The sequence below is a fragment of the Cebus imitator genome, unplaced genomic scaffold (genome assembly GCF_001604975.1).
Source record: "Cebus imitator isolate Cc_AM_T3 unplaced genomic scaffold, Cebus_imitator-1.0 Scaffold149, whole genome shotgun sequence".
In the NCBI taxonomy this organism is placed as follows: Eukaryota; Metazoa; Chordata; class Mammalia; order Primates; family Cebidae; genus Cebus; species Cebus imitator.
Window position 1 is genome coordinate 1,229,742 of NW_016107464.1, and position 15,237 is coordinate 1,244,978.

The 15,237-nt window shown below is 39.6% G+C and overlaps 1 pseudogene; it reads left to right on the forward strand.

Annotated features, from left to right (window-relative positions):
• Window positions 1-5,657: 5,657 nt before the first annotated feature.
• LOC108314169 lies at window positions 5,658-7,066 on the forward strand (annotated as a pseudogene).
• Window positions 7,067-15,237: the final 8,171 nt, after the last annotated feature.

A 15,237-nucleotide genomic window follows, 5' to 3' on the forward strand; every position in this document is an offset into this window, starting at 1 on the left:
AAGAAGCAAAAGCCAACCTTTTGCTGGGGAAGGGGCTGAAGAAGGGGGAAATAGACTGTTAATGTTTAATGGGTACAGAAGTTTCTTTTTGGGGTGGTAAATACAACCATCTTATTAATAAGTGAACTCCCTTAATGGCGCTGAATTTTACACTTAAAAATAACTAAAATGGTAAATTTTATATTAAGTATATCTTACCATAACTTAAAAACAACCAAAAAATTCATTAACACAAGGGCTTCTTTTTGAACTAAGCTATAAGGAAAAATATTCTGAAAATGATCTGACAAACAAATGGATTAGTGAATGTTTTTCTCTTTTTTAAATTTTTTATTTCCATAGGTTATTGGGGAACAGGTGGTGTTTGATTACATAAGTTCTTTAGTGGTGATTTGTAAGATTTTGATGCACCCATCCCCCGAGCAGTATACACTGCACCCTATTTGTAGTTTTATCCCTCACCCCCCTCCCACCCTTCCCCCAAATCCCAAAAGTCCATTGTATTTTTCTTATGCCTTTGTGTCCTCATAGCTTAACTCCAACATATCAGTGAGAACATACAATGTTTGGTTTTCCATTCCTGAGTTACCTTGCTTTAAATAATAGTTTCCAATCTCATCCAGGTCACTGCGAATGCCATTAATTCATTACTTTTTATGGCTGACTAGTACTCCATCAAATATATATACACTACAGTTTATTTATCCACTTGTTGATTGATGGGCATTTGGGCCGGTTCCTTCCACATTTTCGCAATTGCGAATTGTGCTGCTATAAACTTGTGTGTGCAAGTATCTTTTTCGAATAATGACTTCTTTTCCTCTGGGTAGATACTCAGTAGTGGGATTACTGGATCATATGGTAGTTCTACTTTCAATTATTTAAGGAATCTTCACACTGTGTTTTGTAGTGGCTGTACTAGTTTACATTCCCACCAGCAGTGTAAAAGTGTTCCCTGATCACCACATCCATGCCAACATCTACTGTGTTTTGATTTTTTTATTATGGCCATTCTTGCAGGAGTAAGGTGCATTGCAGTTTTAATTTGCATTAGTGAACATTTTTCTTAAATGTCCTACTTATACCTACAAAAGAAAAATAGATCTTCATATTAAGGATAATTTAAGAAGAGTCCTACCTGAAAATGGGATGAATTTGAGCTATTTCAATATCTTTTCTGAACTTGCAAATTCCATAATACAGGAATGAGAAAATTTTTTCAACCAAAGAGCACTGAATGAAAGGTTAACAAAAATCAGTTATCAAGCAGCTTGAGTCAGCTTCTTAGCAGCAGGTCATCAACATACGTGCAAAGTAGCCTAGATCCTTCATTACTTTTATTACTCCTACTTAACCAACTGCTGCTGCCCTCTATGCGCTGTAACAGTTCTATCACCCATTAGCCTGACCTCTTGCCCCTGGGAGAATCACCACGTTCCGCAAATCCTGCACCTGTTCCTGCCAGTGCACTACTTATCTCACAAATAACCACAGCTTCTGCCCTTCCACCAAGCCATTAAAACCATCTGCTGCAAACTCCTCTCCAGCAATTCACCTGGCCCTTGCTCCTCTGCCTCAGAGCTGAGGAATTAGGGCCAAGGGCTGAGCTAAAAATGGTCTCATGCCCTTTTGCAAGTTAGGCCTTGAGCATAGGTTTATTTACTGGTTTGGGACTCATTGACAAGGGTGCTTGTGGGGACAGGACAGTGGGATCAGTGTCTTCCTAAACAAGGGCGCATTCATGTAATGAACACAGCTAAGCCTGGCATTTCTCACAATGTGGGTATGGATCATCACATTTGTCCTTCCTGCCTCGTGGTTGAGAGCGAACAGCAAACAAGGGAGATGAAGTACATGAAAAGCCTGTGCGGATGCTGGAGGGCTACACAACTATCAAGGATTCTTCTTCATTTGTTTCTAGAAAACTTGCTTTAAGCCAGACCCTGCTTTCATTATAATGCTGCAGAGCCAGAATGATTGCAATAGAATTTCTTCGAGAAACTGTTCATGGCTGCCAATTCATAGGTACCATGGGTCCTGTCGCCTTATAAAGAAAAATGTGACTGACATGCCACTGATGTCTTGTCCCTTCACACAAGGCTTACAAAATAGCTTTGCTGTGTCTCGTACTCAGAAAATACCAGAGAACACCTTAAATGTACGAAGGTGCTGGGGACAGAGATGCATAATTGTTGCGACTCAGCAGCAACACTTTTATAGGTGAGCACCTTTGTTGATGTTCAAGAGCTAGAATCTCCAGGGAGTTGGTTAGGAAGCCCCAGAGTAGTGTCAGGCAGCAAAACCACCGGAGCTCACACAGCTGAGTGGGAGTCTGGCAAGTAGCAGTAGATGGCAGCTAGAGGCACTAGAGGGCAGCACCTGCCCACCCAATACTCCTAGTCTGGCGACGTCTCTGCTCTGATAGGCACTTTCAATGATTATCTTCTCCAGTGGCTCTCAATCACGGCCTTACATTAGTATCACTGGGGGCTTGTTAAAAATATAGATTTCCTTGTTTCATTTCAGACTAATGAATCAGAATCTCTAGAGGCAGAGCCCAGCAACCTCTATATTAAATAAGTATCAAAAATAATCCTCAAACAAGAAGGCACTGAGCTATGGATTTGTATTTGAGACTCTGATGAAACTATGTCCCTCCCCCACACTCAAAATTTGAATTTCAGAGGCATTGACTCCACTTACGAAAACTGTGGAGAACTCAAAGAGCCTGGTTAAGAAATTTGAATACAATTTATGCCAAGCCAAAGACTATCACTCAGAGGTGGGAGCCTCAGCAAGGACAGGGTCCTTCATGCAACAAAAGCCAAAATAGACAAATGGGATCTAATTAAGAGTTTCTGCACAGCAAAAGAAACAATCATTAGAGTGAACTGGCAACCAACAGAATGGGAAAAAATTTTTGCAAGCTACCCATCTGACAAAGGGCTAATACCCAGAATCTACAAAGAACTAACACAAATATACAAGAAAAAAACAACCCCATCAAAAAGTGAGCAGAAGATATGAACAGACATTTTTTAAAAGAAGACATTTATGTGACCTACAAACATATGAAAAAATGCTCATCATCACTGGTTATTAGAGAAATGCAAATCAAAACCACATTGAGATACCATCTCATGCCAGTTAGATGGTATCTCTCTATTATTATAAAATCAGGAGACAACAGATGCTGGAGAGGATGTGGAGAAATAGGAATGCTTTCACACTGTTGGTGAGAGTGTAAATTAGTTCAGCCATTGTGGAAAGCAGTGTGGTGATTCCTCAAGGATCCAGAAATAGAAATACCATTTGACCCAGCAATCCCATTACTGTATATATATCCAAAGGATTATAAATTGACCTATTATAAAGACACATGTACACATATGTTCATTGCAGCACTGTTAACAATAGCAAAGACTTGAAACCAACCCAAATGCCCATCAATGATAGACTGGATAAAGAAAATGTGGCACATATACACCATGGAATACTATGCAGCCATAAGAAGGGATGAGTTCATGTCTTCTGCAGGGACATGTATGAATCTGGAAACCATCATTCTCAGCAAACTGACACAAGAACAGAAAACCAAACACTGCATGTTCTCACTCATAAGTGGGTATTGAACAATGAGAACACATGGACACAGGGAGGGGAGCATCACACACTGGGGTCTGTTGGGAAGAGGGAGGCTAGGGGAGGGATAGCAGAGGGTGGGGAGATTGGGGAGGGAAAACATTAGGAGAAATATCTAATGTAGGTAACGGGGGGATGGAGGCAGCAAACCACCATGGTATGTGTATACCTATGTAACAATCCTGCAAAATTCTGGGCACATGTACCAGAATTTAAAGTAAATTTTTTTAAAAAAAAAATCATAGGAACTTAGGAAAAAAGAGAGAAGACCAATGACCAATATTGAGAATGAAAGAGGTGACTAACCAAAATTCCAAATATATGTAAAGGACAGTAAATTAACTTGAAAGCCAAACATGGTGGCTCATGCCTGTAATCCCAGCACTTTGGGAGGCTGAGGTGGGCAGATCACTTGAGCTCAAGAGTTCAAGACCAGCCTGGGCAATATGGCAAAACTCCGTCTCTACAAAAATAGCCAGGCATGGTGGTGTGCACTTATAGTCCCAGCTACTCAGGAGGCTGAGGTGGGAGGATTGCTTGAGCCTGGGAGGCGAAGGTTGCAGTGACCCGAGATCTTGCCATTGCACTCCAGCCTAGGTGACAGTGTAAGACCCTGTCTGAAGTAATAATAATAATGTGAAAATCTTAATGTCTATAAATTGACAACTTAGATGAAATGGACTGTTGTAGTTTGAATGTGTTCCTTCCAAACTTTATGTGTTGGGAACTTAATCCCCAGTGTAACAGTGTTGGGAGGTGGGGCATTTGGGGAAGTGTTTTGGGTCATGAGAACAGAGTGGATTAATGCCACTATAAAAAGGGTTTGCAGGAGTGTGTTCTCTCTATTCTGCTTTTCTGCCCTTCATCCATGTGAGGACACAGCAAGGAAGCCCTCATCAAATGCTGGTAACTTCCCAGCCTCCGGAACTGTGAGAGAATAAATCCTGTCTTTATAAATTCCCCACTCTGTGCTACTCTGTTATAACAGCACAAAATGGACTAAGACTGGACAAGTTATTTGAAAGACACAAACTATTAAAACTTACTCAAGAAGAAATAGATAACCTGAATGCCCTTAAATTCATTTAAAGAAATTGCATTTGTAGTTTAAATCTTGTCTCAAAAAAATTTTGTCAAGAAAATTCATTTCTTTATGTCCATATTTCTTCACTAGTGAAATCTAACAAATATTTGAGGAAGAAATAATACCAATTCTACATAAATTATTTCAAAAATTTAAAGAGAATACTTCTCAATTCATTGTTTGAGTCCAAGATTGCCTTGATACCAAATCCAAAGACATTACAAGAATAGAAAACTATAGACCAATATTCTTCATGAACAATGAATGTAAAAAGTTCTTAACATTTTAGCAAATCAGATCCAGCAACATATAATTGGTAGTAAATATAGAAGGCAAACAAACGTGATAGAACACAAGGATGTAATCAGTAGAATCATGACCATGAACAAGCGATCTAATGTCTTCCACAAAAAAATCATAAGGAGAAGAGTTAAAGCAATGAAGCAGAATCTATGTATTAAAAGAGAGTTAAGAGACATTTAAACCACTTGCAGTTTGTGGGCTGTATTTGTATTTTGATTCCAACAAACAAATTATAGAAAATAAAAATAGTCCAGGCATGGTGGCTGGTGGGGTGTGGTGGTGGCTCATGTCTGTAATCCTAGCATTTTGGGAGGCTGAGGCAGGTGGATTGCCTGAAGTCAGGAGTTTGAGAAAATAAAAATAAATGTATAAGCCAATCAAGGGAATTTAAGCACTGACAGGATATTTGATGATACTAAGAAACTATTATTAACTTTCTAGGTTTAATAAAGGTAGCTCTGTCATTTTAAAAGTTTGTGTATATTTAGATGCATACTGAAATATTTAATGATATAACTCTCTGATATCTGGAATTTACTTCAAAATGAGAAGGTAAATAGTGTGGGGGTATAGAAGAAACAAGATTATTCAAAAATATTGTTGAAGTTGGGTGACTTTGCACTCCAGCATGGAGGTATGTTATTTGAAATTTTCCCTAGTAAAAAGATATTCAAAAACAGAATCTTCCAAAAGTGCTTTAAAATACTTTACTAATAAAGTAAAAACACAAGACAGAATTGTGTGTAAATAAACATATGTAGAAATGCTTTTAACAATATGCACATGAAGATATTATAATCAAAATGTTAAATTTTATTTATACCTTGAAAATGTGTTACTATGATTGCAAAAATGAATTTATATTCTTATATAAAATGTGTTATCCTATTAAATATTACTGATAGTTACTACTCAACCAAACACAATAATTACATTTCTATCTGCCTCAATAATGCATCTGAAAGAAACTCCTATAAAAGTGAAATTTTACCTTTTCTGTGCTACCTGCTGAGGGGTCCATATGGCATTGTTCTGGATTCCCATCGTAACTTAAAGGGAAACTTTCACAATGTCCAGAGCGCTTGATGTCCTGCAAATGAAGGACGGGGATGTCCTTAGGCTCCTTGCAGCAGGAACCCATTTAGGTGGCACCAACCTTGACTTCCAGATGGAATAGTACATCTATAAAAGGAAAAGTGATGGCATCTACATGATAAATCTGAAGAGGACCTGGGAGAAGCTTCTCCTGACAGCTTGTGCCATTGTTGCCATTGAAAGCCCTGCTGATGTCAGTGTTATATTCTCCAGGAATACTGGCCAGAGGGCCGTGCTGAAGTTTGCTGCTGCTACTAGAGCCACTCTAATTGCTGGCTGCTTCACTCTTGAAACCTTCACTAACCAGATCCAGGCAGCCTTCCAGGAGCCACAGCTGCTTGTGGTTACTGGCACCAGGGCTGACCACCAGCCTCTTATGGAGACATCCTATGTTAACCTACCTATCATTGCCCTGTGTAACACAGATTCTCCTCTGTGCTATGTGGACATTGCCATCCCATGCAACAACAAGGGAGCTCACTTAGTGGGTTTGATGTGGTGGATGCTAGCTTGGGAAGCTCTGCGCATGTGTGACACCATTTCCTGTGAACACCCGTGGGAGGTCATGCCTGATCTCTACTTCTACAGAGATCCTGAAGAGATAGAAAAAGAAGAGCAGGCTGCTGCTGAAAAGGCTGTGACCAAGGAGGAATTTCAGGTTGAGTGGACTGCTCCAGCTCCTGAGTTTACTGCCACTCAGCCTGAGGTTGCAGACTGGTCTGAAGACATGCAGGTGCCCTCTGTGCCTATCCAGCAGTTCCCTACTGAGGACGGGAGCACTCAGCCTGCCACGGAAGACTGGTCCCACTGGAAGCAGCTCCCACTGCTCAGGCCACTGAATGGGTAGGAGCAACCACTGAATGGTCTTAAGCTGTTCTTGCACAAGCTCTTAAGCAACATGGAAATAAGATTGATGGAAAATAAACATCAAGTTTCTAAAAAGAAGAAATGAAATTTTAGACTGGGCACAATGGCTGTAAATAAGTGCCTGTAATCCCAACACTTTGGGAGGCTGAAGCAGGAGGACAACTTGAGCCCAGGAGTTTGAGACAAGCCTGAGCAACACAGTGGAACCCCATCTCTACAAAAAATTATAAAATTAGCTAGACATGGTGGCATGCATCTGTAGTCCCAGCAACGCTACTCAGGAGGCTGAAGTGGGAAGATCTTTTGAGCCTAGGAAGTCAAGGATAGAGTGAACCACAATCACGCCATTGCACTCCAGCCTGGGTGACAGAGACCCTGTCTCAAAAAAATTTAAGTAAATGAAATGAAATTTTACTCATGATTTCAAAAACGTCTTCAATATCTGCATCTTTTTCACCATTTAAAATGTTTCTAAATGTTCTGAAAGTTAATTCCTATCTATGACAGATTTCAATTAAGGAAAAGAAAAGAGCTTTCTTGGGGAAGGGAGGCAGTTAATAGGGTGATAGGAACTCTCTGTGGATGATATGAAAAGTCCTCATATAATAGGTGAGTTTGGCCATCTCTGGCGATTAGCTAACCTAGATGATGAACTATAAAGCTCAAAGAATTCAGGATCGCAAGGAAGAAAGGGGAATTAACCCTGACAGAGCAGCATTACTCAGTGCCAGGCCTGTTACACGCATCACCTCATTCAGTGCTTACCACCAGCCAGACTCAGTAATTGTTATTCCACGTTCTACAAGAGAAAACTGAATCACCAAGAAGTAAAGTAACTAGCCCATCACAGCAACTTAGAGATAGATAAAAAGGTTGATTCTAACCTCCACTAAAGGCCATGCCACCTCCATTTCATTCAAGTTAAGAAGGTATAAATACTCAGAATGATTATAAATAAGCTGTTTGAAATTGCAGACTATTCACATATCCCGTAGTTTTTTTTCTTTAAAGAACGACAGTTATAAGAGGAATTTTAAAACAGGAGCCAGGGCAGCCAAGGCAGGAGGACACTTGAGGCTAGGAGTTCCAGACCAGCCTGGGCCACACAGAAAGACCCCATCTCTACAAAAAATAAAAAATTAGCTGGCCATGGTGGCATGCTCCTGTAGCCCTAGCTACTGAGGAGGCTGAGACAGGAGAATCACTGGAGCCCAAGAGGTTGAAGCTGCAGTGAGCCGTAATTGTGCCACTGCAATCCAGCCCATGCTATGGAGGTGTAAACCCTGTCTCAGAAATAAAATAAAATAACTTTTTAAATGCAGGAGCCAAAGAGCAAGGCTGGATCCAGGGTCTCCAGTGTCATCCAGGTAGACACCTAGTTCCTCTCATCAGGTGTGTCCTCCAACTGCAGGAAAGGCACCAGGCTGTCATAGCCCAGTCCTGAGATTGTTCCACTCGTAGCCTATTTGGCAGTATGGTCATTTTCACAATATTGATTCTACTCATCGATCCATAAGATTAATGTGTTTCCATTTGTTTGTGTCGTCTGTGATTTTTTTCAGCAGTGTTCTGTAGTTTTCCTTGTAGAGTTCCTTCAACTCCTTGTTATGTATATTCCTAAGTATTTTATTTTTTATTTTTTGCAGTTATCGTAAGAGGGGTTGAGTTCTTGATTTGATTCTCTGCTTAATTCTGTTGATGTATGGAAGAGTTACGGATTTGTGTACATTAATCTTGTATTTGGGAACTTTGCTGAATTCTTCTGTCAGTTCTGGGAGATTTCTGGGGGAGTACTTAGGGTTTTCAAAGGTAGACGATCATATTGTCGGCAAAAAACGAAGGGTTTTCCATGTAGACAATCATATTGTCAGCAAATAGTGGCAATTTGACTTCCTCTTTACCAGTTAGGATGCCCTTTATTTCTTTCTCTTGTCTGATTGCTCTGGCTAGGACTTCCGGTACTGTGTTGAAGAGGAGTGGTGAAAGTGGGCATCTTTGTTTTGTTCCAGTTCTTGGAGGGAATGCTTTAACTTTTCCCCATTCAGTATTATGTTGGCTGTGGGTTTGTCATAGATGGCTTTTATTACATTTAGGTATGTCCCATGTATGCTGATTTTGCTGACAGTTTTAATCATAAAGCGATGCTGGATTTTGCCAAGTGCTTTTTCTGCATCTATTGAGATGATCATGTGATTTTTGTTTTTAATTTGTTTATGTAGTGTTTCACATTTATTGACTTGCATACATTAAACCATCCCTGCATCCCTGGTATGAAACCCACTTGATCATGGTGGATTATCTTTTTGATATGTTGTTGGATTCGGTTAGCAAGCATTTTGTTAAGGATTTTAGCATCTATATTCATGAAGGATATTGGTCTGTAGTTTTCTTTTTTGGTTATGTCCTTTCCTGGTTTTGGTTTTAGAGTGATGCTGGCTTCACAGAATGAATTAGGGAGGATTTCTTCTTTCTCTTTCTGTGGAATAGTGTCAAAAGGTTTGGTACCAATTCTTTGAATGTCTGGTAGAATTCTGCTGTGAATCCATCTGGTCCTGGACTTTTTTTTGTTGGTAATTTTTAAATTACCATTTCAATCTTGCTGTGTGTTATTGGCCTGTTCAGGGTATCTAATTCTTCCTGATTTAAGCTAGGAGAGTTGTATTTTTTCCAGGAATTTATCAGTCACTTCTAGGTTTTCTAGTTTATGCACTCACAGCCCTGACTGGGTTACAGATTCATCAGACACTTCTGAGTAGCCTAGAACTTGCAACGTAGATAGACCTAGAAGGAGAGAACGCCCTGACCAGCAGGTGGGAGTAGGCCAGTTTCCTTGGAGTTACATTTCTTACTATAAACTAGTAAATTAGCATGCTGATTTATGCTTCAGTCTCTTTTTAGTTTAATTACAGTGGATCCATCCCAAAGAAACCACTTGGCACAGAGAACCTTGACAAAATGGAGCCTTTCTGCCTATAAAGCTGAATGCTGGCTCCTGGTTCTCTCTAATCCTCATTGGTCTCCACCCTCCTGACCAGTTGTAGAGGCAGGAAGGGCAATCCTAAACACTGGGCTGCTGGCATGACCCAGCCTGACCTCCTACCAGAGGAGACCAAGCACCCCCATTTCTCTTCTAAGCTGCCTTCCTCTGCTATGCTTTAACTTTTTCCCTGTTAGATGAAAGTGGTGTCCATTAAAACCTATTTGTTGAATAAAACATTGTGGGGCATATAAATGTATTTAGAAGTTAATTCTGATAACTTAAAAGTTATGTGTTTCAGCATAGTGGGAAATAATGGGTATCTATACAATAATATTCAAGGTATATGACAGTGTGTGGTATATAATCTCCTCATAAATATTATATAAAGTTGCTATATAAATCTCTTGAAAAGGGGAGATTATTTTTGGCTGAAGTGATCTGGGAAGCTTCATGTAGAAGATGGCATTCAAGCTGGTGCTTGAAGCTGAGAAAGGATTTTAATATGTGGAGTTGGAAGAGGGAGTGATCCAAAATGCAGGAATCAACATGCATAAACTGCTGGCATCTCTGTGTAATGATAACATGCAGAAATAACAGAAGGATTCCTGAAATATTTATTTTACCCTGGGTGCATTTTATTTTGTATATATTTGATCTTAATTAACTGAGTTTTAGATTTTATTTTGTCTTTGCATGGAAACTAGGGTTGTGGATATCTCCTCATGGGTATGTTTTTCTGTGTCACGTGGACATGAACTATGGAGATGGGTCTTCAGAACCTGACCATATGTGTTTCTAGGTATAAACGTCTGTGTGGGTGCATTTCTCTACACAGATTTTTTGGTCTTTGTGGGTGTGCGCACATGCAGTCCTGAGGGTTGAGAAGGAAAGAGAGGAAGGATTAGAGGGGAGAAACAGCGAAGGGGAAAGGAGGTGAGAAGTTGTTGAGGGTGTTGGGGCTGTTAATGGAAAAAATAGACTCTGTAAAATGTTTTAAAGAGGTTTATTCTGAGCCAATATGAGTGACCATGGCCTGGGTCGCACCGTCTCAAGAGGTCCTGAGAAACTGTGCCCGCCTCAGTTGGATTACAATTTGGTTCTATACATTTTAGGGAGGCAGAAGTTACAAGGAAAGTCATAAATCAATACATGAAGGGTATACATTGGTTCAGCCCAAAAAGGCAGGATGTCTTGAAGCAGCTCTTACAGGTTATGCATGGATTGAGATATTCTTTAATTTACAAGTGATTAAAGGAGTAAAGCTTCATCTAAAAATTTGGAGTCAGCAGAAAGGAATGTTAAGTAATCTTAAGTTTCCTTGTGCTTTGACATGGTGTCTCCTTCCTGGTCCTTTGACATGGTAAGAAAGCTGCTTCAGAATTAAGATCCCTAACCCTAACCCCTCACTTTGTCTTAGTTCCCTCTCATATATAGTGAGAAATGTCACTATGTTGCCCAGGCTGGTCCCAAACTCCTGACCTCAAGGAATCTTCCCTCCTCGGTCTCCCAAAGGACAAGGCTACAGGCATGAGCCACCTTGCTGGCCCAGATTTTTCATCTGTTCTTCTGAGGGTAGCCCCAAGAGATCACCTGGGAAACTTTATCTGCATAGGACAATCTTTGTTCCCATGTAGCTCTACTGCTCCCCTTCCCTTAATGTAGGCCTCCCAACTCCTGGGTCCATTCATTCTCCCTAATGACTTACTGCCCCTTAAAGGAATTGTTGACATTTCTTATCGCCCACTCTCCATGAAAAAGGATATGTAAGCTTCTGTACTACACTGGGTTATTTAGTAATAATCACTCCGATTATGAATAATCCCCTCCCTCATACAGATGAATAAATTTGTATGCCTTTTTACCTATTAATCTGCTTTTTGTCAGCTGATTTTCATAGATCCTTCTAAAGGTGAAGGGAAGTTTCCCCTTTGCCATGTACAAGGGGAACCTCTGCTCTTAAGACCAAGTGTGGTTTCATATTGTTAGTATCTTACATAGTTGATAATTGATTGTCCCATAGATCTCAGATGTTCCTTTCTTATAATACAACATTTATCCATAAAAGGCTAGTGCTTCAAAATGCCATCTTTTCTTTCATCCATTGCACTTTCTTTTCATTGGTTCAGTCTTTCATCGAATTTAATCCTCCTTTTCGATTGCCTTCATTTAGTTTAGCTTTTTCCCCCTTTTCCTTATCCTTCCAGTTTGATTTCTTTCTTCACTGTATTTTTCATCTTATGTAAGTTTTCTCTTCTAACTTACGGAACTGATACCATACCTCAGAAACAAATGTTTTTTAGTTGAGGAAGGGGCACTTCTTGTTGTAGGAGTATTTTTTAGGCTCCATTTTTGGCTTTTGTCTTCACTGTCACTGCCACAGTTAATTCATTCATTGATCGTACAGATTTAAATTGGATACCTTCGTTTATGTGAAAGGCATGACAGAAACAGAAAAAAAAAAATCCCTCAGGGAGTTTCTTTCTAGTGGAAGGAGGGAGAAAGTAAACAAATAGCAAAATATGTAGTATGTTAGATGGTGATAAGTGCAATGGAGAAAAATAAAGCAGAGACTGAGTCAAGAGTATGAACAAGATTTGTAATTTTAAATAGGTGGCAAGGGGAGGTCTTAGAAGATGATCTTGGAACAAAGACCAGTAGGAGATGAGGGAGCAAATCATGTGTGTCTCTGGGAAAAGAGAACAGGAAACATTGATAGGGAGAAGACAGGTAAAGATCCAGTAAGAGTCCCTCAAGCCAGTACACAGCGGGTTGAGGACTTCAGAAAGCCTCCGGACAGACTTTGTCTCAGGTCACTACCTCAAAACCTTGTAAGGACTTCTTCCCCAATCTCATTTTATCTTACCTCATCATTTTTTTCTTTTTTAAAAGATGGAGGCTCACTATGTTGACTAGGCTGGTCTCAAACCCCTAGGCTCAAGCTTTCTAAACAGCTGGGACTGCAAGAGCCCACCACTGTTCCTGGCTCTTCCCTTATCTTGTGTCTTTGGGGACTAAATTGGTTTCGTTTTGTCTGCCCAACTTGGGAGGTTTAACCAGCCCATCATCAATGACAGCCTGGCCTTTGGCCAAGCTCTGGACAAGCATCAGCCTATGGACCATTGACGTTCCATGTGTTCTTCTTCATTCAAAACTGAGCTTCATGTAAGCCAAATGCTCAATTCCTGTGTGGTTTCTCACTATCACATTAATTTGAATGCTTCTCTCTGTGTCACAATTTATTGGGGACAATTTGCAAGACAGCAGACATTTAGGTGAACTTTTTACAGAGACTACTTTGTTTTTTTTGAGAAGTACCTTAGAACATAAAGAGAAGAAATCCTTTTAAGGAGATTTTTCATCTTGCCCAATTAAGATGGAGTGATTGTTTTGTTTCATGTAGAAGACACCCCTCCTTCATTTCTGTACTTCAGTAGTTAATAAATGCTGGCTTTTAAATTGTACCATTTATAAAATTGTGAAAGGTCAGAGCTACTGTTTCAACCAGCTATAATAACTCTCTGTTGTATATATATATGTGAAAATGGGTTTTTCTGCATCTAAGCTTTCTCTCCTCTCCTTGCAGAAGGAATATTAATAGCCTTCTACGGTATTCATATTTGTCTGAAGCCAGTTTTGCCTTTTTTTTTTTTACTCACCACTATTCTAATGAGGATCTCCTCTGTTTTGTTCTGTTCCATTCCCTCCTTTTTTCCCATCTCCTGGAAAACATTGAAAATTAACTGAGAAATAAGTCATTCTGTTATTATGTGCACACTCTAGGAATAACTAGTCCAGATAAGCAGCCAAAAATGTCTAAAAGATCTTGAAAATGGCTAAGAGAGTAGATTTTAAGTGTCCTCTCTACATACATACAAAATAATTATGTGAGGCAATACAAATGTTAATTAGCTCAATTTAGCCATTTCATAATGTATATTTCAAAACAACATACATGATAAATATATATAATTTCTATTTGTCAATTAAAATAATTAAATAAATGTTTTTAAAGTCTAAAAGAAATCTTTATTAAGCTGTTAGGGTTTCTTTTTGTGAACACTTAAAAAGGTATCTACATATAGTCTATGTTACTAAGTTCTGAGATAAGAAGAAATAGATTTAAGGACTAAGAGCTTTTGTCATGATTCAGTCTCTAAATTTTAGTTTATCATATAAAAAATAATGGCATATTTATCTTTAGATAGATATGACTTATATCTTGTCTTTTTTCTTTTTCAATTGAGACAGAGTCTCAGTCTGCCACCCAGGCTGAAGTGCAGTAGCAGGATCATAGCTCACTGCAGCCTCCATCTCCTGGGCTCAAGCAATCCTCCTGCCTCAGCCTCACACACCACCACACCTGACTAATTTTTTTTTATTTTTAGTAGAGGTCTCGCTATGTTGCTTGGGCTGATCTTGAACTCCTGAACTCAAGTGATCCTCCCACCTTGGCCTCCCAAAGTGCTGGGATTATAGGTGTGAGCCACCATGCCCAGCCTATTTTGTCTTCTTACTAACTATTCTTTTGCCTATCCAAAAGTCAGTCAGATTTTTTTAAAAACTGTAAAGGTGTCTTTTATGAATAAACTATATTTAGAGGGTGTTCTAAATAGCCATTAGGTACAACAGAGATTTGCTCCTTCAACCCATAAAAGGAAGGACAATAGGAATAATTAGTTTTGTCTAGAATTTTTCCAAATTTCAGTTAATTCAAGCCTATGTGAACTCTTTTGTTTATCATATTTAAGATTAAAAAAAAATGTCCAGCCCACTTGTAGACAAGTTGCAGCCTGACTCTCCCACTGATTGTAACTATCTAGGAACTCTGAGAAGTAGAAGTAGCAGTTGGCTATGAAGGGAAGTAGTCAAAACCTGAAAAACAACCCAAATGGAGGCAGTGAGTTTCCTGAGTTATTTTCTTCCTTTACCTACCAATTTTGATCCAAAGGCAACCTGAGCTGGGGAACTATATAGCAGGAACACATAGCAAAAACTGAGAAAAAATCCCATTTTTCCTGGCCATAGGTCTGGGAAAGATGGTCAATGCAAGCTAGAGAGTGTGAGGAGAATCCTTGATTTTATTTTTCTCTTTAGTCCTTTCCAAACCATGCCCAGGGCCAGCTCTGATCATACAGCTGAGCTGTCACGTTGGCTGTGGTGCAGAAACCCAGAACTCTGAGAGCAAACCTGTTCCTCCAGAAGGAGGAACTAATGGCCCTGGAGTAGTCTTCCTCAGTGTGTGTGGGTAGATGGAAGAATTCTTGTT